The sequence below is a fragment of the Delphinus delphis genome, chromosome 10, assembly GCF_949987515.2.
Source record: "Delphinus delphis chromosome 10, mDelDel1.2, whole genome shotgun sequence".
Lineage (NCBI taxonomy): Eukaryota > Metazoa > Chordata > Mammalia > Artiodactyla > Delphinidae > Delphinus > Delphinus delphis.
Window position 1 is genome coordinate 16,894,671 of NC_082692.2, and position 27,515 is coordinate 16,922,185.

The 27,515-nt window shown below is 42.2% G+C and overlaps 1 long non-coding RNA gene and 1 pseudogene across 1 annotated transcript in view; one reads left to right on the forward strand and one right to left on the reverse strand.

The window, feature by feature from the left end:
- Nucleotides 1-839: 839 nt before the first annotated feature.
- Nucleotides 840-1,682, forward strand: LOC132432961 (large ribosomal subunit protein uL18-like; annotated as a pseudogene).
- Nucleotides 1,683-18,074: 16,392 nt separating this feature from the next.
- The window catches only part of LOC132432792 (uncharacterized), an 81,209-nt gene continuing 71,768 nt past the window's right edge, over nt 18,075-27,515 (reverse strand). Inside the window, exons 2-3 of the long non-coding RNA XR_009520981.1 lie at nt 19,330-19,442; nt 18,075-18,581 (exon numbers count right to left, since the gene is read on the reverse strand). This is a non-coding gene — a long non-coding RNA (uncharacterized lncRNA). The remainder of the gene's footprint in view (nt 18,582-19,329; nt 19,443-27,515) is intronic.

Genomic DNA, 27,515 nt, shown 5'->3' on the forward strand with positions numbered 1-27,515 from the left:
TGCCAGCCACAGTAGGGAGAGTGTCCTGGTTATCCAGGTGGGCCAGTGTCATCCCCAGGCTCTTTAGCAGTGGAAGAGAGAAGCGGAAGAGGTCAGAGTGATGTGATATGAAGAAGACTTGACCCACTATTACTGGCTTTGAAGAGGGAAGGAGAGGGCCAAAGGTCAAGGAATACAAGTGGCTTCTAGAACCTGGAAAAGGGAAGGAAATGGACTCTTCCCTGGAGGCTCCAGAAAGGAATGCAGCCCTGCCGACAACCTAATTTTAGCCCAGTAAGACGGAATCAGACAACTGACCTCCAGAACTGTAAGATAGTAAGTTTATGTTGCTTTAAGCAGCCAAGTTTGTGGTAATTTGTTACCGTTGCAATAGAAAACTAGTGCAGACACAGACTGTTGGGGGAGCCCAACGGTGAATCTCATTTGTTGCAGATCCCACGCATACTTTCATTCCTCAGACAGGAACTTTTTAGGACTTCTGCCACTAACTTTTTAGGACTTCTCTTGAAAATGGACAGCCAAGGAGTAACAGATATTTGAAGGAAGTATCTAACATAAAAGGCAAAGTTCAAAATTAATAAACACCACAGAGGGAAGAGACCATTCAGGGAGCAGAAGAAAATGTAAAAAACAAACAAAACTCTCAGAGAAATAAGATATTGCATCCATGAAACAAGAACAGAGTGCTCTTGAAAAGGAGCATTCACAAGACTTAAAGCAGTCTTAGAATTTAAAAATATAATAGAATAAATAAATATTAAATAGAATGGTAGAGAAATAAAGTTTTAAAAACCAAAAAAGAGGTCAGTGGCAACCCATCGACATGGATCTCTGTTAAAGATATCAAGAATAGGTCTTACTTTAAGAGATACCAAGTAAAACTTAAAAGAAAACAAGATTGATTGCTATGCTCAGAAACACTTGGTACTCCAGGGCAAAAGTTAAGTACAACACAACCAAATAAAGAATGATTGTCCATGTAACCAACAGAGATATCATTTGTCAAATCTCTTATGCCTGAATAAAAGGGCATGTGATATTCTGCGGAGATAATGCTCACGAACTCCCAAAGCACGGTGTGATGGTTGGCCTGACAGCTATTCTGCGGCATTCTGTCCTGGCCTCCTGCTGGCCCGCAGCCTTCTCAGTTGGTTTTACATGGACAAGATATAAATACAATGAGGAAAGCTTTGATGGTCAGCCTGGTACCTTCACCTGCTATCTGAACTAAAATTTTGCCAGAACTACCACTGGAAATAAAGTTTTCGGGGCTCTGAGGGGAGTTGTGGATGGAGGCTTATCAATGCCTCACAGTACCAAATTGTTCCCTGGTTACGATTCAGAAAGCAGGGGATTCCAAGCAGAAGTACCTCAGAAGCACATTGTGGCCCAGAACGTTGCAGGTGATATGAGTTACCTTATGGAAGATGATGAAGATGCTAACAAGAAACGATTCTCCCAATACATAAAGAACAACATAGCTGCAGACATGATGGAGGAGATGTACACGAAAACTGTACTACTGTATGAGAGAATCCGGCCTATCAGAAGCAGCCTAAGAAAGAAGTTAAAAAAGAAAAAAGAGTTGGAGCTGTTCCAGAATGTCTCTTGCTCAGAAGAAAGATCAAGTAGCTCAGAAGGCAAGCTGCCTCAGAGCTCAGGAGTGGACCACTGAGAGGTAAATCAAACCACAACTTTCTATGAAGATTTTTCAGATAAAGACAATAAACTTATTGACAAAGCAGTGAAAACCACCACCACCAACAAAAACCTTCGTAAAAGTAAAACAAGTGAAAACAGTTTTTAAAATAAAATAAGATTAAAAATAATTATCTGTAAAGGATATCCAATAGAAGTCCCATAATAAGTAGAAAAGTTATTAGATTGAGTCAACATGCAATTAGATGAATGGAAAAGGACCCCCACTGAGATATATCATTGTCTTTTTTTCCCAGAAGTCCAGTAACAGAGATGATTCTAAAAAATTCTAGAGAAGAAAACCTGATTATGGACAAAGGACCAGGCATCAGAAGGTCTCAGAGGTCTTAAAAATAATATTGGAAGTAGAAAAGCAGTGCCTTAACAATTCTGAAGAAAATAACTTCCACCTTAGAATTTCCATCCACGCTGTTAGACAGGTCTGCAGGTGGGGTAGCATTTCAAACATTCAAAGTCTCAAAAAGTTGCTGCCTATGCACCCTTTTCCAGGAACCTACTAGAGAATACCCTCCAAAATGAGGAGAAAGAAAGAGGACACCAGTAGACAAGAAAGAGGGCATTCTACAGAAGAAAGGAGCCAAGGGAACCTCAGGGTGATTACTATGAAACAGGGCCAGAGAAGACCGAGTCCAGATTGAATAGAAGGATGGAGGGATCCAGAGGGATGACTCCAAGGGGGTGGGGGAAGAAGTTGATCATTCATCTGTTGTTCTTAGGAAATGTATACTTACTGCAGAGTTTGGAGCTGAATAACTGGCAAGCACATAGAAAAGCTTTAGCAAACAACTCAAAACAAGACAATTAATTACTCTGAGGAGCAGAGCAAAAATCCTCATGTAAGAAAGAAAATATAATCCTAGTTCACTATGAGATCTAGTTATAAGTAAACGTCCATCATTATAATAGGGTCAATATTAAATACTCATTTAACTCTGACTGGTGATATATGATATGTCTATGTAAAGAGGATGGTGGCGAGGGAAAGTACCTATGTGTACGTATACTACTTGTGTGTAGTAGATTGCAAAAATGGCCACAATTTTCTTCTCCCGGTATCCTTCACGATGAGACTTTATAGCACCTCCCATCAAGAGGTGGAGTCTATTCCTCTTCTACTCAAAGCCAGCTGGCCTTGTGAGAGAATGAAGTGGGAGTACCAGAAAGCCAGTTCTGAGCCTGGGCCTCAGGAAGCTGCGTGTGCTTCCACAGATGGAGGGGGGACCGGGACCCTGCCCATCCTCTGTGTGAACGCGCCTGGCCTCTCCTGCTAGAGGATGGAAGACCACGAGGAGAATGGAAGAGCCCCCCTAGCTGAGGCCACTCTGGTCAGCCAGCCCCCAGCCACCCCAGTAACTGACCACAGCTGACCATGAGCTCAGCCAAGACCAGAATTGCCCAGCCCAGTCCAGTTCAAATGGCTGATCCACAGAATCGTGAGTGCATAGAAATGGCTGGTTTAGGCCAGTACCTTTGGGGATGATTTGTTACACAGCAAAAACGAACTGATACTATGCGTACGTGCGCCAGTATGTCTACAGGAGGCTGTTAATGCAGTAAAGTGAAGGTTTTGTGTTCTATAGTGGGAAATCATTCCATCTATCTAAATCTGAAAAAGCAAGCAACACAAGAGAAGCAGGTTGTTTAGAAACATGACGACAGAAGCAGTGAATGGATTTTAAAATGGATATCCAAGGAATGTAAATCAGGGGTCGGGACGGATAGAGGTTTTCATTACAGGCTGTGTAGAATTGTTTGATTTTTAAAAATTAAGTACGCATTTCATTTTGATAAAACTGCAAATTAAGTGGAAATAAAAAAGAAAAAGAACTAAATTTCCCAGTTATTGGCAGTCAGCTGGTGTAGAGCATCGGCCATTGCCAGCAGTAGTCACGTGTTCAACAAACGCCCCAGCAGCTGGAGGAATTTCCTACTAACACCTTAAGCCACAACCAACCCAGTTTTCCCTTTTGATTAGTATTCAGTCTTCTAGCTTGCATACTTGTGGTTAGTACACAGTGGGAGAATAGAAAAAAAAGCACATGCAAAGTTAGCTGCTGAGTCGCAGACACTGCAGGTGTTCTTCACGTTGGTAGTCTCCATCCTAACAGAGTCAAATAAGGACCACAAACATCAAAACATAATGGAAGACTAGCTGCAACCAAAAGCAAGGCATGGAAAAACTGGTCACTAAAAATCATTCTGTGGTAACATTGTTGAATTGGCCTGGGGAAAAGATGGAGCAAATCCCCGTGCTCAACACAGAAAAGTGGCACTATGAACTCAAAACACACACAACTGCAGCAACAATATCTATTGTCAGACAGTCACCCTCTTCTTCCCTCCTAGTATACTTTCTGTGCTTTAAATGTACTTTTATCTTTGTAATGATTCTTTTTAAGTCAGCTTATAGAATTCTCTTTCCTCTGTTACATTGGGAGAAAGTAAGTGATATTTTGAGAAGACACAGAAGGTAAAAACAAGATACTAGATTCTAAATGATGTGTTTATTAGTCAGAACAGATAGATGCTGTAGTAATGAAAGCCCCCAAGTCTCTAGGACTTAACATCACAGGCTACATCTTCAAAGTTAGGTCTTCAGAAGAACTCTGGTTATCTAATTCACTCAAGATCCGAGCTGATACACCCTGCCATGAGCACTTCCTCTCAAAGCTGACCGGAAGTGACACTCATCACTTCTGCTCGTATTTTTTTAGCCACCTTCACATGGCTGTGTCTAAATTCAAATGGGTGGGAAAATGCAATTCTACCAAGTACCCAGAAGGAGAACTGGAATATTTGTGACATATGCCAACTCAATATGCTATTCTCCCTGCTGTTCAACATAGTCATACGTCACCTAGAATATAAATGAGTTATGTGTATTTTTAATCCAAAGTATAGGAACTTTTCCTCGATGAGTTTTACTCTGGAAAATTATTGTGCTTTAGAAGCAGATGATGCATCTGACTAAGGGGGAGGGCCTGGGAGGTTACATGAGGTTTGAAAGTTATGTAAAGTAATGTGGTTTCCTTTTTTTTTCTTCCTGCGGTTTAATGATGCAGCACAGTATTTGTAGACCAATCCTGGTCTTCCTCAAGTGGTTTCTATAACAAGATAATTTTCTTTCATCCTATCACTAAGCAGTTTGCTTTTGCTTCCAAGTAAAGCCTTATTTGTGCCTAAATTTTGAAGACTGTGACTATAAGGGCACACCACTTTCTGCCTGTTTAAGAAATAATCGGGGGGCTTCCCTGGTGGCGCAGTGGTTAAGAATCTGCCTGCCAATGCACGGGACACAGGTTCGAGCCCTGGTCTGGGAAGATCCCATGTGCCACAGAATAACTAAGCCCGTGCACCACAACTACTGAGCCTGCGCTCTAGAGCCCACGAGCCAAAACTACCGAGCCCGTGAGCCACAACTACTGAAGGCTGTGCACCTAGAGCCTGTGTTGCGCAGCAAGAGAAGCCACCGCAATGAGAAACCCGCGCAACAAAGAGTAGCCCCCGCGCAGCAATGAAGATCCAATGCAAACAAACGAGATGATTAATTAATTAATTATTTTTTAAAAAAAGAAATAATCCGAGGTGGTCTGGATGTAAAAATGCTAATGCATGCATGAGAAAACTTTATTTAAATCTCAAAGCAACAGTTGCACTTTGAGAAGGAGAGGTTCAGGTGAGCAGGGCCTGTGGATCTGGAGGATCAAAGCAGAGTTTTCAGATGAGACACTGGAGTGGGGAAGGTGGGGAGTAGCTTTCCGTCCCTGGGGACCAAGGAAGGAAACTTATTTTCCTACTGTTATTTTTGAAGAACTTCAGTGTATAAGCACTGGGCTTCTCTCTTGCATCAGGATGGAAATAGAGAAGTAGGGGTTCTAAATATTTAGCCAAAGTCCCAAAACCCTTTGATACGACAGCTTCGAATATGTCATGCATCACATCCAAGTATGGTTACACTTCCTTGCTAAAATCCAAACAACCAGGAAGCTGAAATAATCAGAACCCTTTATTGCCTGGCAGTAAGAAAATAACACATGGCAAGGAAATCAGTTGAAATCAGGCACACCTTCAAGAGAAAAGCAATTATCAGAATGTTACAGGGTCGGGACTGATCGCAGCCAAATTTCTTAACTTCTTTAAAACATGTGGCACATTCAGGCAGAAATAAACTTCGCTGAGATGAACCATTGACCACATGTGGCTCATTTTGAATTCTAAAATCTTTATTATGGAAGGTTCCATCTAGTCAGAATTATAAGCAGTAAGTTCTTTAACATGAGGCCTAAGGAGATCTGCTGTGAATATTTGTTGTGGATACTCAGACCCATAAGTATGTGCCTTAAACTTTAAACCATCTCTTCAGGGTTCTGAGAGAACCCTCTAGTTCTTACTCACGAACATGCTGGTGACATGTGACAACCGGGGGTCTGAAGGAGTGATCTGAGCTGGTCTGCTAAAATCGCCTCTCTGTGAGAACCTTGGGGCTAGACCACTTCTGTCTTACAGAAATATGATGCAGGACGTACGTGTGAGCCTCAGAAGTAATTTTAATTTTTCTAATAGCTACATTAAAGAAATGGAAAAATAAACTAGCAAAATAAATAGTAATATTTTTTATTTAACCCAATATATCCAAAATATTATCATTTCAACAGGTAACAATATAGGAAATTATTCATGAGGTATTTTCCATAGTGCTTTTTTTTCCCTGCTAAATCTTTGAGATCTGGTGTATAATTTACACTACAGGACACCTCAGCAGGGATGCACCTCCCTTCAAGAGCTCGGTAGCTACATGTGGCTAGTGGCTATCTTGTTGGATAACACAGGTCTAGATGGCTGTTAAGGACTTTGTGTTTGTCTCTCCAAAATTTATGTGTTGAAACCTAACCCCCAATGGACGGTATCAGGAGGTGGATTTGGGATGTAATTATGTTTAGATAAGGTCATGAGGATGGAGTTCCCCCCGCCCTCACCCTGCCATGCTGGGTTAGCGTCCTTATAGGAAGAGACTAGAGCTTGTTCTCTCGGCCATGTGAGGATACAAGGGGAAGACAGCTGTTTGCAAACCAGGAAGAGGGCCCCGCCAGACACCAGTTTTGCCAAAGCCTTAATCTTGGACTTCAGCCTCCAGAACTGAGAGAAATAAATGTTGTGTAAGCTCCCCCAGTCATGGTATTCTGTGAGAGCAGCCTGAGCAGACTTAAGTCAGTGGCTTTGCTTTTTTCCACTATCAGTTTGAATGCCATGGTTCTCTGTCTCTGTAGTTAGAATGTAAGTATTAGAAAGGCAGGGACCAAAACTTATGCTCACAGCCGTAAGTCCATTGCCTAGCACAGTGCCTGACACGAAATCAGCAGCTATTGTTGAATGAATGTGAGTACGTGTATGCACTCTCTGTCAGCTGTGTCCTCTTGCTTCCTGTGGTGATGGAAAGGGCAGGTAGAACACAGGCATTTCTGCTTAGTCACTTCATGCCAGTTTTGTGTGGGTACATTTGCACCTAAAGAATTGCCCAATGAGAACTAAAGATATGACTTCTTTGATTTATCAAAAAAAATTATATTCGGGGGGAGGGTGAAATAGGTAAAGGGAATCAGCTGTATGATGATGGATGGAAACTAAATTCTGGGTGGTGAGCAAGCTGTAGTGTATATAGAAGTAGAAATATAATGTTGTACACGTGAAACTTATATAATGTTATAAACCAGTGTTACCTGAATAAAAAAATAAATTTAAAAATTACATTCAGAATATGATTACTTTTAAATACATTGTATGAAACAGTAAACATCGTTATTGCCAATTTATCACAATGTTGGGTTAATTCAGATTCTCTACCAAGCATTCTGGAGGAATGGTAAATTTGTAATTTTGTTGTTTTGTTTCATCATGTTAGGTTTTTGGATGAATCCTGTTCTAATCCTGGTTAATGGAACTGTGTGCAACAAAGAGGGTAAAAGAAGCCTCAGTGATGGCCATTCTTCCCTGTAAAGACCTTTTTTTTTTTCATTTAAGAGTACCATTTAGAGAATTAAAACAGGTCGCAGAGTAACACTTGAATATGAGCTAGCATAGCTGGGTCTGTTTCTTCCGCGGTACGAATGATCTCTTCTTTGTATGTATTTTCCTTTGTGTTGTTTCATCTGTGAATCTTCTTTCCCAACAACCGTCTCCAAAAATGCTGATGAAATGATAAGACACCTCCACAGCAAATGATTTTCCTTTAATTCTTTCACTCTAAAACAGAGAGTTTTAGAACTTTTCTAATACCATCTCCTTTCCAAATCTTCAAGATCATCAAACTTCTTTCGGGTGGGGAGCTTTTTAAAAAGATTAAAGGGACAGAAAATGTAGACAACGGAAATGACAAAAAATATAATAAATAAAGAGGAGGATGAGATTCGGGACATTTCCAAACAGGAAATAAAAAGCAATATGGAGTGTGCCAGGCGGTTGATTAGTAAACATATGTTATTTTTCTTGAAAAAGAAGTATTAAAGGACTTCGCCTCCAGACATTATATTTCATTGGCTCTGGTGTGGGTCCTGCTCATTGCATGTTTTTAAGTCTCATGGGTGATTTTGATGACCAGCCATAGTTAAGAACCAGTGGTTTAATTTCCTATATAAATTAAAAGAGGGGGTATATAATAGGGAGATATATCCTAAAATCCGTTGTTTTTCTCTTGTGAGACCTTCTCTGGGCAAAGCGAGGTCTTGTCCAGTAGTGGGTCCTGGACATAAATGAGGGTTAATGAGAAATACTTTGAGCTAAAAGTGAAGACAGCTAGGTTTGATTTTTTTTTACTGACAACCTGTCTTTAAACAAGTCATTTATTCTTGCAATCAGTTTTTCTACCTGCAAAATGGATTTTGCAAGCAATGGCCCTTACTTTATGTTTGTTGAAAATGTGATTTGAAATGTATTTAGGCTGTGGAAGTTACCTTAATTAAAACTGTTATATCAATAATTACTCATTGGTATATAAAACAAAAGATCAGACTTGCTTCTCAATATTTCCCCCCAGACATTTTCTTGCTACTTTATTCATTGGTGGAAGATCCTTTTTATTTCTCATGAGAAATCATCCTAAGACTTAGTCTAAGGATGGAGGCATAGATAAGCACAGCAGGATCACAGATACATAACAGAGATAGGCACAAATACACATGGTTTCTCTGATATCTAGTAAAATCTCAAATTAACACAAAATTAGTTCCAAAAAATTATTTCTTTATTGTTTTATAGTATATTTTCAAATATATGTTTTTTCCTTATTTGGATACTATTTCATAATAATGCATAAAAATTTAAGGCATTTAAAGCATTCTTTTGTTAATTTGTTTAAATGGTAGGGCTAATTTCAATGAGACAAAAGAAAACTGTGGTTAATAACTAAGTATGAAAACATGGCTAGTTAGAATTAATTTGCATATGGAAACTTAATGTTTCTTCTATTCAAATCGAGGAATTTGCGTAAAAATTGAAGGACATTTCTTTTATGTCGTGTTTTCATTTTGTTAAAGCTCTGGTACTTTATATATCGCAGTGGCTCCAAGCAGTTATTGTTCTGATATAACAGGGTGTTATAGTGATAGCTCAAATTTTGTGGTGAATTCATTTTCGTGGAAAGCCAGTATTATATACTCCATCAAGTGTGTTTAGGATCTATCTTCAGAGAAGATAGATAGAAAAAACACATACTGACGTATCTATGTAAAATCAGAATGATCTAGAAGGATGGAAGGTAGTATCAGCCAGCATTGGGCTGTCTTGCCAAGAGGATACTTCTCTGATTGGTTTATCACTCACGAGAGGAGGCACACACGTGGAAGCCATCTCAGATCGAAGCCAGCACATATGCCTCTTGTAAAATACCACCCTCTGAGGCAGTGGAGAAAAGCTCTTTATTCCCATCCCCACCCCATTTCCTGCAACTTGTGAAGTCACAGAATTTGGGGAAATAGTGACGCTTCCTGGCCTAGATTTAGCACCATCTGGGAACTAGAATGAGCTGCCTGGTGCTGCCACCACCGCTTTCATCTGCCACATTCTCGGAAATTCATCACCCATAGGGTGCTTCTAGCCAATACAAGTCACTCTCATCCACGGGCAAGAGAAAGAAAGACTAGGAAGTGAGTCCTGCCCAAAACGTCCTCCTGGCTGCTTCTATGTGCTACCACATCCCGTGTAAAAAGGCCTTAGGCTGACTTCCAAGGCCATCAGTCATTTGGTTCCACTCTGCCTGCTTCTGGCCCCTGCCAAATTGGTCTCAGTGATCTCTGAACAGACTCCTCCCTGCCTCTGTCCTTACTGAGATTGTTGCTCTTCCCTGTTATCCTTCCAGGGGGCAGCCCAAGTCTCACATCTCCAACAAGTCTTCCCTGATTCCTCCAGCTCACACTGCAGTTCCTCCCTTCTGACCTTACAATTTTGTCCGTAACAAGTAATTTAGAACCTAATTACATGCTAGGATGTATTGTCTTTTGACTGTTTCGTGTGTTAATTTTACTTCCCAATTAAATTGTAAGCTCCAGGGGATAACTTGTGTCTAATGTCTACGGGCTAAACTCTCACTTTCCCTTTCTTCTGGTAACCATCGGAGTTCTAAGTCCTCAATAGGTGTTCAATAATTCATAGCATCTTAGAGTTGGGACTTTTAAATCCAGATAATAGATGGGCAAACAAACTCTGCTGTATTAGAGAAATAACCACTTCCATAATGCTCTGCCCTCTTCCTTCCTCCCTTCCTTCCTTCCCTCCCTCCTCCAGTCTTTCTTTTTTCCTTCCTCCTTCCCTCCCTCCTTCCTTTGCTTCCACATTTATGCTGAGTTGAAATCTCTCCACCTTTAACTTTTATTAATTTATTCATTCAACCAAGATTCTCGAGCACCTACTGGGAGGTGGACCTTGCCAGGATCTGGGGATATAAAGGTGACTATGACCTGGCTCAGTCTCCTGGGAAAGGCAAACCAGTGAACACAGGGCAATGTGAAAAGAATTATGCTGGAGGGAGGTTTAAAGTTGCTGAGAGAGCACCTACCTCCCCCTGAGGTCACAGCTTTGCAGTCCTGCAAGGTCAAAACAGATCATTACTAAGGCTTAACTAGCATTGATTCAATTGTGAAGACCTACTACAGATTCTTAGCAGGGAAATGACTAAGGCTGACTTAAAATCATACAAGGAAGTTTGCAAATTATGTACCAGTTGTTTTTGCATCATTTTCTTGATAGAAGCCGCAATCTGAGAGAGATTGTTTTGTCACCAACTTCTGCAATTTCTAAGACATTTTATCCCTTCCTGGGTTATCATAAAGAGTAGAGGAAATGTATGTAAAGTATCTGCTGCTGCAGTAATGACAATTATGAGTAAAATAAGTTTAGTATTGAGAGCTCACTATTACTATTGGATACTATTAGATATTAGCAGAGATAGATGCTATCTTAAGCTATTCATCATATTAGCACTTTTAATTCTCACAAAATCCCAATGTACTACTATTACGGCTGATTTATAAGTGAGAAACTGAGATTTAGAAGGTTAAGGAAGGTCACTCCCTACGTGGCAAAGCTGGGATTCAAAACTGGGCAGTCTGGTGCCAGAGCCCAGCACCTGGCTTTTGCTACTATTGTCTGTAGCGCCAGGAGAACAGACATTTAAAAGAGAAACTCTTAGAAAATTCGGTACACAGGCTCTTGGTCGTTTCCAGTGGGTGGGCTAAGCAGAAGGGACAGAGGATCACGTGTGAACGTGTAAGAGGGGCGAAGTGGGGATTAAGAGGACAGCTATTGGGCTATAGCACCGTCTGTCACGGCCCAACTCACACACAAACTCCTGGGGCCCACTTGAGCTCCCAGGCAACGCCATTTCTCTTCCACACTGCTGGTCTGCTATTAAACTTCCAGATTTCGCTTGCCTGGTTTTTAGAAACCAGCGTTCCTTTCTTGTTTCCTAATTCTGCCATCTTTACAGCAAACACACAGCAGTTTGGGAATTCTGTCTTCCCCCTCCACCCTTTCATCGTCAATTTCAACCAGGAACAGCAATAGATTCATTAGATGATAAGAGCTAACGGGCATGTTATTCCCAAACACCATGGTTTAAAGTAAAAATTACAGTTGTCTCTTGGTATCCACAGGGGACTTGTTCCAGCACCCATGCAGATACCCAAACCCAAGGACACTCAAGTCCCTTGTATAAAATGGTGTAGTATTTGCATATGACTTATACACATCTTCCCTTATACTTTAAATCATCTCTAGATTACTTATAATACCCAATACAATGTAAATGCTATGTAAATAATTGTAAATACAATGCATATAATTTTTAAGCACATGGCAAATTCAAGTTTTGCTCTTTCAGAACTTTCTGGAATTTTTTGAGTATTTTCCATCCAAGTCTAGTTGAATCTTGGGATGTGGAACCCACGGATATGAAGGGGCTACCATACTCTTTTGTTTTAGTAAAACCCCAGCTTCAGGGTACCACTGAGGACTGGTTGCCAGAACAGAGGTGAAGAAGCTTCGGGGGCTTCTGGAAAGTGGAGCTGTGGGGGGGGGGGGGCCTTAGGTGAAGATGAGGAGGCCATTGCAGGTGGGGTGGAAGAGAAAGGAGCGTCTGGTTTCTCTCTCACACTCCTCCCTTCGCCCCTTTTATCTATTCTGATGTCATAGACGCTGCCCTTGCCCAGCCGAGTGAGATAAGGGGTCATGCCTGACAGTAGCAGCCAGAGGGTGGTAAGGGCAAGGGGCCGGGCGGCTGCTCTAGGTCTGCTTATGAGCAAGGGACAGATAAAAACTAACTGGCCCAGTGAATTGCACTGGCCTGCATTTTTTTTTTTAACAAAATTCAAATGCCCCTAAACGTTAAAATTCAAATTTTAACGTTTAGAAATTAGACATACAATGCAGAATCACTGTAGAAAAATCAGGATGACTGTTCATCTAGACAGCACTTTTTCTGATCTCTTTTTGTTACATCCAAATAGTGGAATCTGTGGTCATCTCAGCTGCCCACTCATCGTTTGTGGTTTTATGCTAACTTCAGATTTGAGGGATAATCTTAGATTTATTTATTTATTTTAAAAATAAATTTATTTATTATTCATTCATTCATTGGCTGCGTTGGGTCTTCGTTGCTGCACGCGGGCTTTCTCTAGTTGCGGTGAGCGGGGGCTACTCTTCGTTGCGGTGCGCGGGCTTCTCATTGCGGTGGCTTCTCTTCGTTGCTGAGCACGAGCTCTAGGCGCATGGGCTTCAGTAACTGTGGCACGCCAGCTCAGTAGTTGGCGCTCGCAGGCTCTAGAGCGCAGGCTCAGTCGTTGTGGTGCACGGGCTTAGTTGCTCCGTGGCGTGTGGGATCTTCCCGGACCAGGGCTCGAACCCGTGTCCCCCACATTGGCAGGAGGATTCTTAACCACTGCGCCACCAGGGAAGCCCCATAATCTTAGATTTAGATCACCCTGGGTTCATGAATATAAAGGACTTCAATAACTCCTTTACTCCTAGTCCAGGCTAGAAACATAAAGTAGAATAAAATCTATCAAAATAAAAATAACACGGCAAGACAAACTTTCAGAACCAGCATTTTAGTTTTTTCAACTGAATGTATTCACAGCCCATTTTCTTTCTTTCTTTCCCTTGCTCCTCCCTCCCTCCCTCCCCTCCCTTTCTTCCTTCCTTCTTTCTCTAGCCCCCTCGCCCCCATCTCTCTCCAGCAATGGTTTTGCCAACCTGTAGAGAAACGAGTTGTCTCAGGAGCATTAAATATTATAACTGATAACAGTGAACTGTGAACAGGGAGTTGGCCCAGAATTTCATACAGCTGAAGAATAATTCCATGGAGGGCTAGATAATATGAGGACAGAGGAATCCTGAAGTGATCATGGGAATTGTGTTCAGGTAACCCTGAATCCCAGAGAGCAGCTTGCAAGGAAAGTCTGAAGCTGATGACTGCTTTTTATGTGGAGAGAAAGGGAAAAGGTTATTGATTTACTGCACAAAGTTCACTCATTCCTTGGCCGGCCACTGGGCAGAGTTTTTGGGGACAGGACACCTCGGGACTGGAGTTTTGGGGATTCCACACACCACATCTATATTGTGCTAGGTGCCATGGTGGATAACAACTAGAGCTTCCTTCTTAAGGAATCATAGTCACCCCAAAGTGCCTTCTGGTTCTTGGTTTGCCAAGTAAATGTGTAGATGTGTATCCTGTCAATGTAAAGATGGGGAGGGAAATCAACAGGGACCTAAATTCTAAGCCACATGCCCAACGGAAATGGTCTTCCCATAGATAAACACCATGTTTGTAATTGGAACCAAATCAACTACAAGCCTGTACTTTGCTTCTTGACTAATGGAGGTGACCTTAGGGGGAAAAAAAAGATAATTACTAGAGGCAGAATAATACAAAATTAACAATCACAGAGGCCAATTTAAGGGGAAGTTCCTCCCCTGGTTCCTTTCTTTGTGTATTCCACAGCTGCTTTCCCATTGCTCAAAAGGGGATTAAGAGGTGATAATGATGTGTATCCCCCTTATCAAAGTCATTAACACATTATTATTGTTGTGAGCAGGCTAGCTACTGCTTGGTCGTGGAGATGCTGCTTTAGGAGAAGAGTCTTTATTGCTCTACCAGAGATTTCTGCTGTGATGGAGAAATTCGTTTGGGGATGAATTAGCAGGTTACATTCTCTGTGACTCTTGAGTGTCTGATTTCCCAAAACCCTGTGGGTTTCTGAGAACCCCCAAGGCCATTCTGACTCTCAATTTAACCGACTTTCCGAGCTGTTCACTGCCCGTCAGGGATGGCACTACCTCCTGTCCATCAAATTGCACATCTATTGTACTTGAAGATTTGGCTCGAACCCCCCTATCCTTGGTACCTTCTCTGAATCTCTACTCAGATAAAGACTCTACCAATTCTCCTAACATCAGCTGGTTTCCCTGCTTTGGTGAGCAAGTGCTACCATGTACACATTCACTCAGACTGCGGTCAAGTTTTGTAGTTATGTAATCTCAAACATCTTGGGAAAATGTGGGCGTATCTGCTTATGGAGCTTCTCACATTTTAAAGATATCTACAGGTTGGAGAGGAGAAGGGACAAATGCATTCAGATTGGTTCTGAAATCTCCTAGGCTTTGTTAGGTTAGAAAATGGTCTGTATGATTTTTCTCAGATTTGTGTTTAAATTGTACGATCCTTAAGGGCAGAAGTGTATCCGATTTGTTGATCATAAACCTCCTTAGGACCAGAGTTATGGCAGCTTAAAAATAACTTCAGATGTATCCAAATAAATGTATATATTTTAAAAGTCAAATATTACTAAAGCACTTTAAAAAATAAAGACAAAACCCACAGTTATCCTCCTGCCCCACCCCCTTTACCACTAGTCCCTGCGGGTAGCTACTTTAAATTAATTTTAGCAGTTTCTTCTGGTATTTACTTCCATATTTCTAAGTCATATATGTGTCTGACTAGATCATTATTTAGTGACTATTACAGTTGGGGAGGACTTAAGTCTCCTATCCCACAACACTGCTTCCTCTTGTTCCCTTTTTCGGTTAAATCAATATTCAGGATTTATATTATTATAACTGTATAAATAATATTCTCTACTGAGCTAACATTACCCTATAATTACCTTTCCTTTCTTGTACAACGTTTTGTTTTTCTTGGAGTTAATACTTGCCTTGTTTTTTTCCATCAGCCAGGCTTTGTATATAACTGTCCCCAACTTTCAACAGTGCCCCCCAAACTTTCCACATAGTAATATAGAGCAGGTAATCTATCGGAGTCTAAATACCTCCTTTCTGGGACCCTTGATGTCTTTTTTGCAACCTGGACTGGTTTTTCTCTTGGGCTCCACTGTTCTCCCAGGACTTCCCTCTGCTATCATCCTGTTGATTCTCCTCACCTCCTTCCTGTGCTGGAGCCTCTCCTTGGTTCCTTCCTGGTTTTCCTCTTTCTTTACTCCCTCCTTTTGGCGGCACACCCTTCCTGAGAAAGGGTGCATGTGAGGTAAATTTACTGAGAGCTTTCCTGCCTGAAAATATCTTTATTCTACCCTTGCATTTGTTTGATAGTTTGGCTGAAATTTGAATTCTAGGTTAAAAATAATTCTCTCTGAATTTAAAGGCATTGCACCATTATCTTCTAGCTTCCAATGTTTCCATTCACAAGTCTAATGTCATTCTGATCCCCCGTGATTTTTATGTGAGTGTTGTGTAGTTCTGTAGTTCTGAAATTTCAAAATGATATGCCTTGGTTGGGTCTTACTGTGTTGGTCATTAAGTGGTCCTTTTAATCTCAAGTTCCACATCCTTTTGGATCTTTTAATCTAAAGATCTATATCCTTCGGGTCTGTGAAATTTTCTTGTAGTGTTTCTTCAATAGTTTGTTTCTCCCTGTTCCCTAACCCCCCTGATTTTTCCTGTGGAACTCTTATTGGTCAGTTATTGACCCTTCCTGGATTAATCTCACGTTTTCTTATCTTTTCGCTCACAAATGCCTGCTTTATCTTTTTGTTTTACGCTCTGGAAGACTTCACCTAATTTGTCTCCCAAACTTTCTACTGATATTTTAAAAATATCAGGGCCCACATTTTTAATTTCTAGGGAATTTTTCGTGTTCTAGGATTGTTCTTTTTTATAGCACCTGTGCTATTTTATAGATGCAATATGTTTTTTTAACCTCTCTGTGGATGTTCAGCGTACTTTATTTGAAGTGTTCTTCTAATCCCTGCATTGTCTCTCTTCCCTCTGATTTTCTTGTTTTCTGTTTGCTGGTTTTGTCTCTGTCTTTCATGTTGGAGGTTGTCCCTCAAATCTTGTGACCCTTGGCTACAAGGGAATCACATGTGAACTGAATGCTCTGTGTGTACGTAAGGCTCACCAACTGAGGGATTCACTATAGAATGACGGGGCAGTAAGCCAACATTTTTATTAGTGTAACCCTGAATTCTACAGGTCTCTTCCTTAAGCCCTTTAATTTCTCGACAGTAGGACTTTCCAAAGCTCTTTCTGGGGATTATAAACCTGGCTGTGGCCTTCTGGGTGGCAGGTGGGAGGAGGCTAGAAGAGTCTGGTGATCAGACTTTTGCTAATGGCCCCTGTTTCTCTGTCTTCTGTGCCTTGGGTCCCTGGTCCTGAGCCTGTTTGGTTCAGTTTTTTGAGAGAATAAGTCACCTGTCTCTGGAGGTGGGAGGTAGGTCATGATGAGACCTAAGGAGCTAGCTGCCTTATGTTGACTTTCAGTCACCCTTGACCTCATGCCTGTATCTTCTGCACGCCCCACACCTCCAGTTCCTGAGCCTTCCCAGGGTTCTGAAGGATGGCTAGCTTGTTCCTTATGGGGTTGCCTCTATGGGCACATAGAATCCAGCCGTTTCTGTTCTGCTTAAACTGTTATCATTCCTCCAGTACTTTTCATTATAGCAGATATTCGTTGCCATCCTCATCCACTGATGTCCTCTTTGCTGTTGTATTTCTTGTGGGTTTATACTTTTGTATTCTTTTACTGATGTGTGAGTGGGTTTCCAGGAGAAAGTGGAGATAAATATATATGTATGTATTCAATGTCTCACATTTAGTTGGATATGAATTTTGTAACTTGATTGATGATTACTTCTGAGTTATAGCTTATTTTTTAAGGGATGTCAGGCCTTATATTGATAAATGAAATCAGAGTGGGAATTTAAATATCATATTAATATAGCATTTATTTCAAGGTTAATACATACAGACCCAGTCTTCCCTTATAAATTAAACAATATGTGAAAGTTGGATGTGCTAACTAGGTTAGACCAGGACCAGGGTTTGTTTTATTCGGTTTTGTATCAACCATTCTCCTAGGAGTTAGCCCACAGACTTCTTTTTTTAAATTAATTTATTTTTATTTTATTTATTTTTGGCTGCATTGGGTCTTTGTTGCTGCGCTCAGGCTTTCTCCAGTTGTGGCGAGTGGGGGCTACTCTTCGTTATGGTGCACGGGCTTCTCATTGAGGTGGCTGCTCTTTTTGCGGAGCATGGGCTCTAGGTGCACAGGCTTCAGTAGTTGTGGCACATGGGCTCAGTAGTTGTGGCTCCCAGGCTCTAGAGCACAGGCTCAGTAGTTGCAGCACACGGGCTTAGTTGCTCCACAGCACGTGGGATCTTCCCAGACCAGGGATCAAACCCATGTCCCCTGCATTGGCAGGTAGATTCTTAACCACTGCGCCACCAGGGAAGCCCAGCCCACAGACCTTTAACGAATAAACTTAAAAACAACAACAACAACAATAATGAACTAATACAGCTGCAGTTTTCTTCAGTAAACATTTTAATGATCAACTAAGTAAAATAAACTTCTGTATGAGCTGGAAATATCATGATGAAGGAAAAAGAGTCCTTAGCCTGGAGAGCTTCACAGTCTAGCGAAAGAGACTGTCAAGAAAACAGATAAATATTAGGCAATGTAATTCATCTTAGTCTAGAAATATGCACCCAATGCAATGGGAGTACCATTTCCCCCTGAAGGTGATAAAAATGCCTAGGTCAGTTTTTCTTCATACTCTTTATGTAGGATCCAAGGCTCTGGCTAGTGTGAAGGTTGGAAATGAGTCCATATAGCTATATGCTCTATCCTAGACATATAGCTATATGTGATAGATAGATGATAGATCAGATAAATAGATAAATAGATAGATAGATGCTACATTTTAGCAGGCCCAGTACCCTAGAGGAGCATCACCAGAGATGGATAGCAGCTCTGAATACATCTTCTTCTCCTCATGGAGAGACTCCCCAGGCTACGCCCTTCAGAGTTGATCCAGGGGTGGGCATGGGTTCAAAAATTCTCCTCAGTGCTGACAAGAATCCTAGGTAGGCATTGGAAGTGATGGTATTATTACAATAATCATATCATTGTTATTATTTCTAAACATGTCTGTGACTAATCTTTGAGGGCAGGTTGAAGTTCTTCTTCATTTCAGGAGGCCCTGTGGTGCAGTGCAAAGAATATGGTCTTTTGCAGGGGAGCTGGGTTTGAATTCCACATATTGGCTGTGTGACTTTGGTCAATTACTCAATCTTGCTACATCTAAATTTACTGCTATATCAGATTGAGATAATAATACCTAACTCCCAGATTGGTTGTATTAAATGAACAAAGCCAGATAAAGGGTTATGGGCATTTCTTGATGGGAAGTAGGTGCAGAATAAATGGTAGATATTATTTTTTCTTCCTTCGCCATCAGGGGGTGAACCTCTCAAATGGAGAGACCATATGCTCTTCTTACATGTAGCCCCACCCTTGGTGCAATGCTGGGCATGAAGTTGGCACTTCCTGCATATTTAATGAATGAATGAATAAATCAAAGAATGTCTGGATTATACGAGTTGAGGTTATTTTCCTGACATATGAATCATCATCATTTGCTATTTTCTTCCTTTAGAATGTATTTTCTTAACTATTTGCTGATCCTAAGAAACCACTGTTCTTTTCTGAGCTCCTGGATTACTGGTTCTCTAGTGCTGCAAATAAAGCTAAGTGCTAAGTGCTGCAAATAGGGCTAAGGAACACTAACATTATTTTTAAATGCCCAAATAGCACTTCAAATCCAATACCGTGGTTCGGAATGAAAAGAGGCAGCAGATTGTCTCCATTCTTCATTTAAAAGGCCCTTTGGCAATCACTTCCTTTGGCAGGTCTGCAGATAAGAGTCTTTGGCTGTGAGTCTCTGCAATGAGAATAAAGGGCGAGAGGAGATGGTGAGATGAAGAGTTCATGTGTCTTTTTTTTTTTTTTTTTAATTTTATCGTGTGTCTTTTCATGCACTGGTGGCTTTCATCCACAGAGCTGGAGTGGGGCATTTCCTGTCAAATCTTCCATTCACTCTTCCATTCATGAATGCAGGATCAATGTTTGGCTAAACAGCCTTTGTCATTTTCTAGCTTGGGCAATTACATTATATTAGGGCAGTTTATTTTTTAAAAGTTCTAGCCTCAGTGTCATCCTTCCCGCAGCAATCTGGGCAGCATCTGCTTTTGTTCTTTGTGGGGTCTAGGGCCCCTTGGCAGCCGGCATCTTGGACCATCGTAGAACCTCCCACCTTCTATAATTGCCATCACGCAATTTAGCTCTGAGTTTTAGTACCACCCTTTGGGTCAGCTTTGTCCTCCCAGTTATTGTTAGAAGTCCTTCGTGTGCCAAAACCATGCCTTCCCCATTTCTTTCCCACTGTGCTCGGCATACGCCTTGCTCCGAAGGGATCTACGAGCCAGCGGCCTATGGTGTTAGTGTTTCCTTGAACTCTGCAACATCTGACTCCGTGAAACACCTTTTTAGATTAAACTCTTTTACAAGGACTTCTTTGAGCTTATGCTTTTTGATTCGCCGATATTATTGCTGATCATGTCTCTTTCATTTCTTTCCCCAGGGGAATCTCATTTACTTCCAGGGCTCTAATTATGACTTTTATGATAATGACAGCTAACCTACACACTCATCTCCACCTCTTAGGAAATTCACAATCAATACACCTAAAAGCAAATTTATTACCTTTTTGCACAAATCAGTATTCCTCTCTTTTGGAGTTTATTTTATTCTACTTTGTATTTATTTAGTGATTTTAGTATGTTTCACTTGATTTTAAACTCTCTCTCTCCAGCTATACCTGTAGATCTAAATGTATGTCTGTGTGGGTATCTCTATGTACATTTATCTCTATCCCTTGGCCTCTGTAGATGCCTAATGAGTGTTCGATGATTTGTCTTGCTTCACTGTTCTGGCCTTTATATGTAACTCAGGTTAGGTCAGAAGGGCAGTGCTTTGAGATGAAGATCCTTCCAATCCCATGGGAAGGAGCAGATCCAGTGTGTTCTCCAGAGATGATTATAGGGCTTCAGACCAGGAAAATTAAAGTCATAAGACATAAATACACAACGTTTTTAAAAAGATGATTGTATAGGGGCTTCCCTGGTGCCACAGTGGTTGAGAGTCCGCCTGCCGATGCAGGGGACAAGGGTTCGTGCCCCGGTCCGGGAAGATCCCACATGCCGTGGAGCGGCTGGGCCCGTGAGCCATGGCCACTAAGCCTGCACCTCCGGAGCCTGTGCTCCGCAACGGGAGAGGCCACAACAGTGAGAAGCCCGCGTACCGCAAAAAAAAAAAAGAAGTTGATTGTATAAAGGAAACCATTAGGCCATGACAGTGCCATATCAACAGGAGTGTCTAAATTAGCTCAAGGTTGGGTTTTTGAGGCATCTGGGACTTGAGATTAGAAGAATTTTGTGCAATATTATAGGAAACATAACTTAAATCATCTTTTTCAGAATAGTCTGGGAGAATACAAGTTTTCATTATTTCCAAGAGATTTCAGGTGTGGTCCTTGAAACACAAGGATAGATAGGGAGGTTGTCCTTTAAGTTCAAGAGTTATACAGACTCATCACAAGCACATGGTGGTAAGACCACAGAACACATCATCTCCAGTGGATGCTGTCACTTCCCCGCCTAGATGAGATGGAGAAAGCCCACTGAACTTGCTAGGCCAAAGGCAGGTTAGACCATCAAAGTGGTTCACGGCCACAGAACCTTCCCAGTGAATCTCTCCTCTTGCCTGCAACCATCTCTTGTGGTGCTTCAGATTCCCCTGTGTTTCATATGCACAAACATCCCAACCAGGTCCAGACTTACAACTGAGGGAATTGGAATCGTCCGTTTCCATTCTGAAGTGTCTCCCTGGAGCCTCCATTCTGCTCTCTGATTAGACTGGACCTCAAAACGCTAAATATGCCTTTTCTCTGTTAGACACTTGGAGAAGGGGCTGTGAAATTTACAGTGCAATTCATATGGCAAGAATACTTTAAAACAGTGGTTTATGGTGTCTAAGTCAGCTTATTAGTCAGCAGGGATTTCTGCCGATGGTCCTTGGGATGTCGAGTTAAGAATAGCTGGCTGCATGTCTGTGTTTGGGGCTTTGAAATGCTTTGGTTTCTTGGGCCGCATTATCGCAGACTTCACCGCATTTTCAAACAACACACATAATAAATGACGTCTCCAAGAATCCCTGTAAGGCCTACCTGGATCCCTCTCCCCTTGTTTTGCACTCCATCATCTGTTGCTTACATTTAAAAGCCTGCTGGAGACTGTTTTTCATCTAGCTCACTAGAGAGGAGTAGTTTTTCATGAAGAATTGGGTGGTTGAAGTGATTGTAATTCTTCTTCCAACAGTCTTGGCACCGGAGTCAATTTAAAAATGTATACATTTAGCTGGGTTGCTTTGGCTTGCCCTATTTATGATGGTGGATTTGGGGTGAATTCTCAGGTCTGTGCATGAATTCATATGCCTCAGTGCTTTGTATTAAAACTAGCGTTTGCATCTACAGAGTCTCCAGTTAGATGCTATAATATTTAATTTAGTCGGGGAAATTAAAAACAACAAAACTTCACACATGACATTGAAATCAGAGTATATTAAGATACTCTTCAGGCAGTGTTTCTCCAAGCAGTCCTATGCGACGGTAACACTGCCACATGGTTAAGTAAAAAGGCTGATGGACGTATAGATCTTTTGAGTTGAGTTAGCACAGAGTGCATTTCTCTGCTTCTTTGAGACTCATGCTGTCTGTAACCAGACATAATTAAAAGATTAAAGAGACATTTAGAAATGTGAAGCTGGTCACTTTTTAATCAGGGAGATTGATTTTCCAATCTCCATGTGAAGGTGGAATTTTAAATAATTTATAGGGTAGAAATCAGTGGCTTGTCACAACTTGGCTAAAAGAATAAAGGCAAGGGGAAAAGAGGGACTTAATTTTTTCTTCTTCTTTAAGTGCCTTACGGAAAGGAGCATAAGAGGGAGTGAGCCGTGATTTGGTTGTTATGGATGAAATGTTTCCCAGCCTCTGTATCTCTGCTGGAAGAATGAAGATTAGTTTGGTTCCTTCCCACCCTCCTTCCTTTTCCCTGTGGCTGGAGGTCTGGACAAATTCTCTTGACTACTCAGCAACATTTCTCTTTTATCCTGCAGATACCAGTCAGGTTCCAATCGGGTTCAAACCAGAGTCTCCTAAAGAGGGATTGCGACTGCAGTACAGGGATGCTTCCATTAGCCAAGAGGGGCATTCCAGGGACACGTATTATCAGAAACTAAACAATCAGAGTCAGAATATAGGAGGGTTAAAGGAGGGCTCCATGGGGCTACATCAGGGCACTGCTGGCATTAAAAGAAAAAGAGTCATCCGATAGTAATGTAGGTTCCAGTAATACGTGCAAGAAGATATTAAAAATGTGTTTCAGAAACCTTGGCGCTAAGGTTGATTGATTGATTGTCCGACACCAGAAGAAAGCTTGCAGGGAGCAGATGGCTAGCAGAGGCTGTTCTTTTAAGGGGATGGATTGTTCAGGAAGGATTGAGAAAAACTTCTACTCCCAGGTTGGCCAAGTTGGTAGGTCTTCCCTAAGTCAGGGGGTGTCAGGTAACAGAGGTTCACTGCTGGTCCCTTCTGTGCATACACTGATCATGACACCTCTCCTCTTCCCCAAACGAGTTTTCAAGACCAAATCAGACTTACCTTCAGACAAAGCAGTGGGCTTAGTGAAATTTTCAAATTTGGTTTGCCCCCTCTCAAGATTTCTCTGCTGCTTTTAAAGTCTAGAGCGGCTTTGCCAAAGTGGAAGGTGGAATGGAGAAATCCTTTCATTCCACAAGTACCCTATGAAGTCGTGGTTGCTGTGGATGAGTTGCTATTAAAGTGCATTGATCGAGAAGGGGAAGTAAGTGATGGCAGCTCCTTCTGTGCCAGCTCTTAGTCACCTGGTCTTGCTCTTGGGAAAGGAGGGGGTGGGATGGAGAAGAAGGTGAATAGGTGAGGGCTAAAGAGTGCACACTGTGCTGGAGGGGCGGTGGGAGGGAATTACTCTCATCAGAGGGAAGGAAATACAGAAGGGGCTAGAGAAGAAGATGACTTCTCATGGCATCTGTCTGCCATGAATTTGGCTGGAACAGTTAGAAGTTGGGAACTAAGGCATTCTTGCCCTCATCAAGGTCTGTCAATTAAGTTATTTATAGGAAATTTCCTCCCATAGAGCTTACTGATTAGAGGTACCACTGAAACAGAGGCCCAGAGCTTCTTAAAATGAATTGGCTAAGATTCCTAACCTTCTCCTTCTGGCTTCTGAGATGGTGATGAATAGATTAAACGTAGAGGCCAAAAACCAACTCTCCAAATAGCAGACTGTGGGGCTGGATGTAACGATGAATTTCTGAAGAGGAACAACATTCAGAGCCTCTTTTTGCCTTTGTACTCTATATCCATGCTTTCCTGTTCCTGTGCAAGATGTAACTAGAAATTACTACATGACAGTTCTGTCATTTCTACAATCCTGGCTACTCACCTATAAGCCTAAAGCAGGGTTTTTCAACTGCAGCACAATTGATATTTTAGGTTAGATCATTCTTTTCCGGAAGAGGCTTTCATGGGCCTTGAAGGATGTTTAGAAGCATCCCTGGCCTCTACCCATTCAATGCCAGTAACACCCGCTCCCATCCCCTACTTGTGACAACCAAAAAGGTCTCCAGATATTGCCAGTAACCCCTGGGAGGATAGGGCAAAACTGCCTACAGCTGAGAATCACTGTCTTAATCAAAACCTATAATGTATATTGAATTGGTAGGCCAATTACAAATCAGGTTGAATCTTCACTTATTTATTAAGCTTTCCTACAAATACATAATAGATAATAAGACCACATTAGGCATGAGCCTGTGGGTTTGAGCCATACTGGAATCATTCTCTCATAATCGTTACCTACCCTGTTTACACCAGTGTTGCAATACAATCCTTAATAAGGCTCTCCGCACACAAAGTTGTATGTTACCACCTTCATTTCAACTCTCTTCCTCTTTGCCTCTCTTTGTAATTCCCCCCCTCCACCCTCTTAACCACCAACTGACTTAAGTATGATACCTCTTGGAAGAATGTTTTCCAAAAGGCAATGTGTACTGTAAAGGAATGATTCACTCATGGTGGAGTTTCAGGTAGCAGGGCTCAGGTGGCATGGGAGGGAGTTCTGCATGGGAGCCTCTCCCCTGTCCTTAAATCCTACCAGGCAGCAGCCACCCAACCCCTCTCTTTGTATGGTTGGCTCTGTCAGGGCAGATTATGTTATGAGTGTCCACTGACAACTGGCAATAGTAGTCAGGGGTTTTGGTAGCTTTGCTAGGAAACAGATCTGGTTTTGCTGTGAAGGATATTGTCTTAAAGGAAATGGAAGCTTTTTGCCCCAGGAAAGGAATAAATGCAATCAACGGTTCTTATAGGGATCCCGGTCCAAGCAGTTTTGGTCAGGTTCAGCGTGTCAGCACGCTGAACTGAAGTGTTACCGCTGTAGATTACGAAATGCAGAGTCTAACTTTAATAAGGTAACCAGTAAATGTGGAAGTTCTGGGTCAATAATGGGAAATTCTGGGCTTCCCTGGTGCCGCAGTGGTTGAGAGTCCGCCTGCCGATGCAGGGGACACGGGTTCGTGCCCCGGTCCGGGAAGATCCCACATGCCGCGGAGCGGCTGGGCCCGTGAGCCATGGCCGCTGAGCCTGCGCATCCGGAGCCTGTGCTCCGCAACGGGAGAGGCCACAACAGTGAGAGGCCCGCGTACTGCAAATAAATAAATAAAATAAATAAATAAATAAAATAATGGGGAATTCTGGGTGAGTGACAGCCAAAGAAAAATTAGTATGACAGACCAACCAACGACAACCTGCAGGGTTACCATAAAGAACTCTTCACTTGAAATCTAAATGAGAACAGGTAGTATAATTTCTGTGAAACTGAGGGCAATCATCAGATCCCTTAAACTATAGCTTAATTAATTAATAAAGAATATCCTGTAACCTGCCTTCACTGACTAATTGTTCTTGCAAATTGCACACCCTCCTAGCTTCACATAGCTTAGGCAATATACATCACAAGACTCCTTTAACAGCCCCCTATAGATAACACTTCTGACGTATGGACCGCTGTGGTAGTGGTTGATTAAGTTGTTTTTCAGGAATTTAGAGTCAGCTTCTGTGCAGTTCGAATCTGAGCCAATTAAGACTGGCTGGGACCACCAACCCGACAACTGGGCATGCACAAGTGTCCGCTCAGTAACCTTGTGACGTCAGAGGCTCACAGACTCCACCCTCAGACATGCTAACGCCGCCATTTCCTGAACATGCAACCCATAAAAAAGCGCGTGATCCAGACAGGCCTGTGTAGAGCAGCGATTCCCTCACCTTTTTCTGTACCTCCAGACACCTTATACTCTCCACCCACAAATACCCCAAGCCCCTCGCCTTGGTGAGGCGGATCTGAGACGTGTTCTCCCGTCTCCTAGTTCAGCTGCCTCGTGAGTAAACCCTTTCTCTGCTGCAAACCTCAGTGCTCAGGGTCTGGCTTGCTGCAAGTCGGGCAAATGAATTTGGTTCGGTAACGTGCACTAGCGTAGTGTTGCAAATGATGTTTGATCACTAGGTACGTGTTAGGCGGGGATTCCTGTCCTAAGGGTCTTCTAGCCCTTAGGCCAGCTAGAAGACGGAGTGGGCATTTGGGGCCACTGATACCTAGGTCTGTGTGAAGATGGAGCCCAGAGTAACAACCAGTCCCTCTGACAGCAAAAGTTGGTCTATTCCTTACCTTTCTTCTAGCTGAATAGAGTGAAAAAGAAATGATCTTGGTGGTTAAAAAACCTCATGCTATATATTTTGAAAAGTTTCTCCAATTACTGGAAACACAAGTGTTCATTCAAAATAATAAAATGAAACAAAACAAGATGGGATAAACTCAGAGGCAATCCATCCCGGGCTTCTAGTTTTCTTGAACTGGGATACAGTTCCTGTTAAGAACACAACGTCCCTGAAATCTGTAGAGCAGAGCAGGCAGGGCAGCAGCAAGCTGTGATCCATGACTGTCCAGTCTCTCCTGCTTAAATCAGCTCCTATCTGTCTTTGGAGATATGCCACCTTTCCTGTCTGTACACATGTGTTGACTCTTTCCTGAACCATTTTGAGATGTCTGGTGAAAGCTGGATCTGGCATGTAAATGCTTGCTGAGTCTCCAAGCTCTGTAACAAGTTTCTCTCCCCACATAAATGATCTGCTCAGCATAAGACTCAGGGCTGGCTGTTGCTTACTTGACTTTCAAACATTGGGTAACTCACCCCTAGGTGATCTCATTCGGTTTCAGGGTTTAAATACCATCTGTTTGCTGATGTCTCCCAACTTGCTATGTCCTCTAATCCAGAATTTTACCTGAACTCCTGCTTCTTATTTCAGGATCGCAACTGGGATGTCTCTTGGGCATCTCAAACCTCACACGTTCAGAACCTTGACCCCTGATTCCCATCCAGCAAACCTGTTCTTCCTGCAGGCTTCCGCATCTCAGCAAATGTCAACTCCACTCTTCCCCACGATCAGGCCAAAACCTTGGTATCATCCCATCCCTCATTACCCACATCTAATCCATCACAAAAGTGTTGGTTCCACCTTCAAAGAACATCAATCCAGGATCAAGTCATTTCCTGCTGCCCCTACGTCTGTATCTGGCCCAAGCCCCGCCTTGTCTCTCGCCTGGTTAAACGCAACAGCTTCCTAACTCATCTTCCTGCTTCCCCTCTGGTGCCCTTTCATCTGCTTTCTCAGCACAGCAGCTAGAGGAGCCCTTTTTAAATTGCTGCTCTACTTCGGATCATCCAGAGTCCTCCCATCTTAGAGTCAAGCCAGTGTCTTATGGGTGAGAGGCCACAGTGATGCTCCCAGTTGCATTTCCTG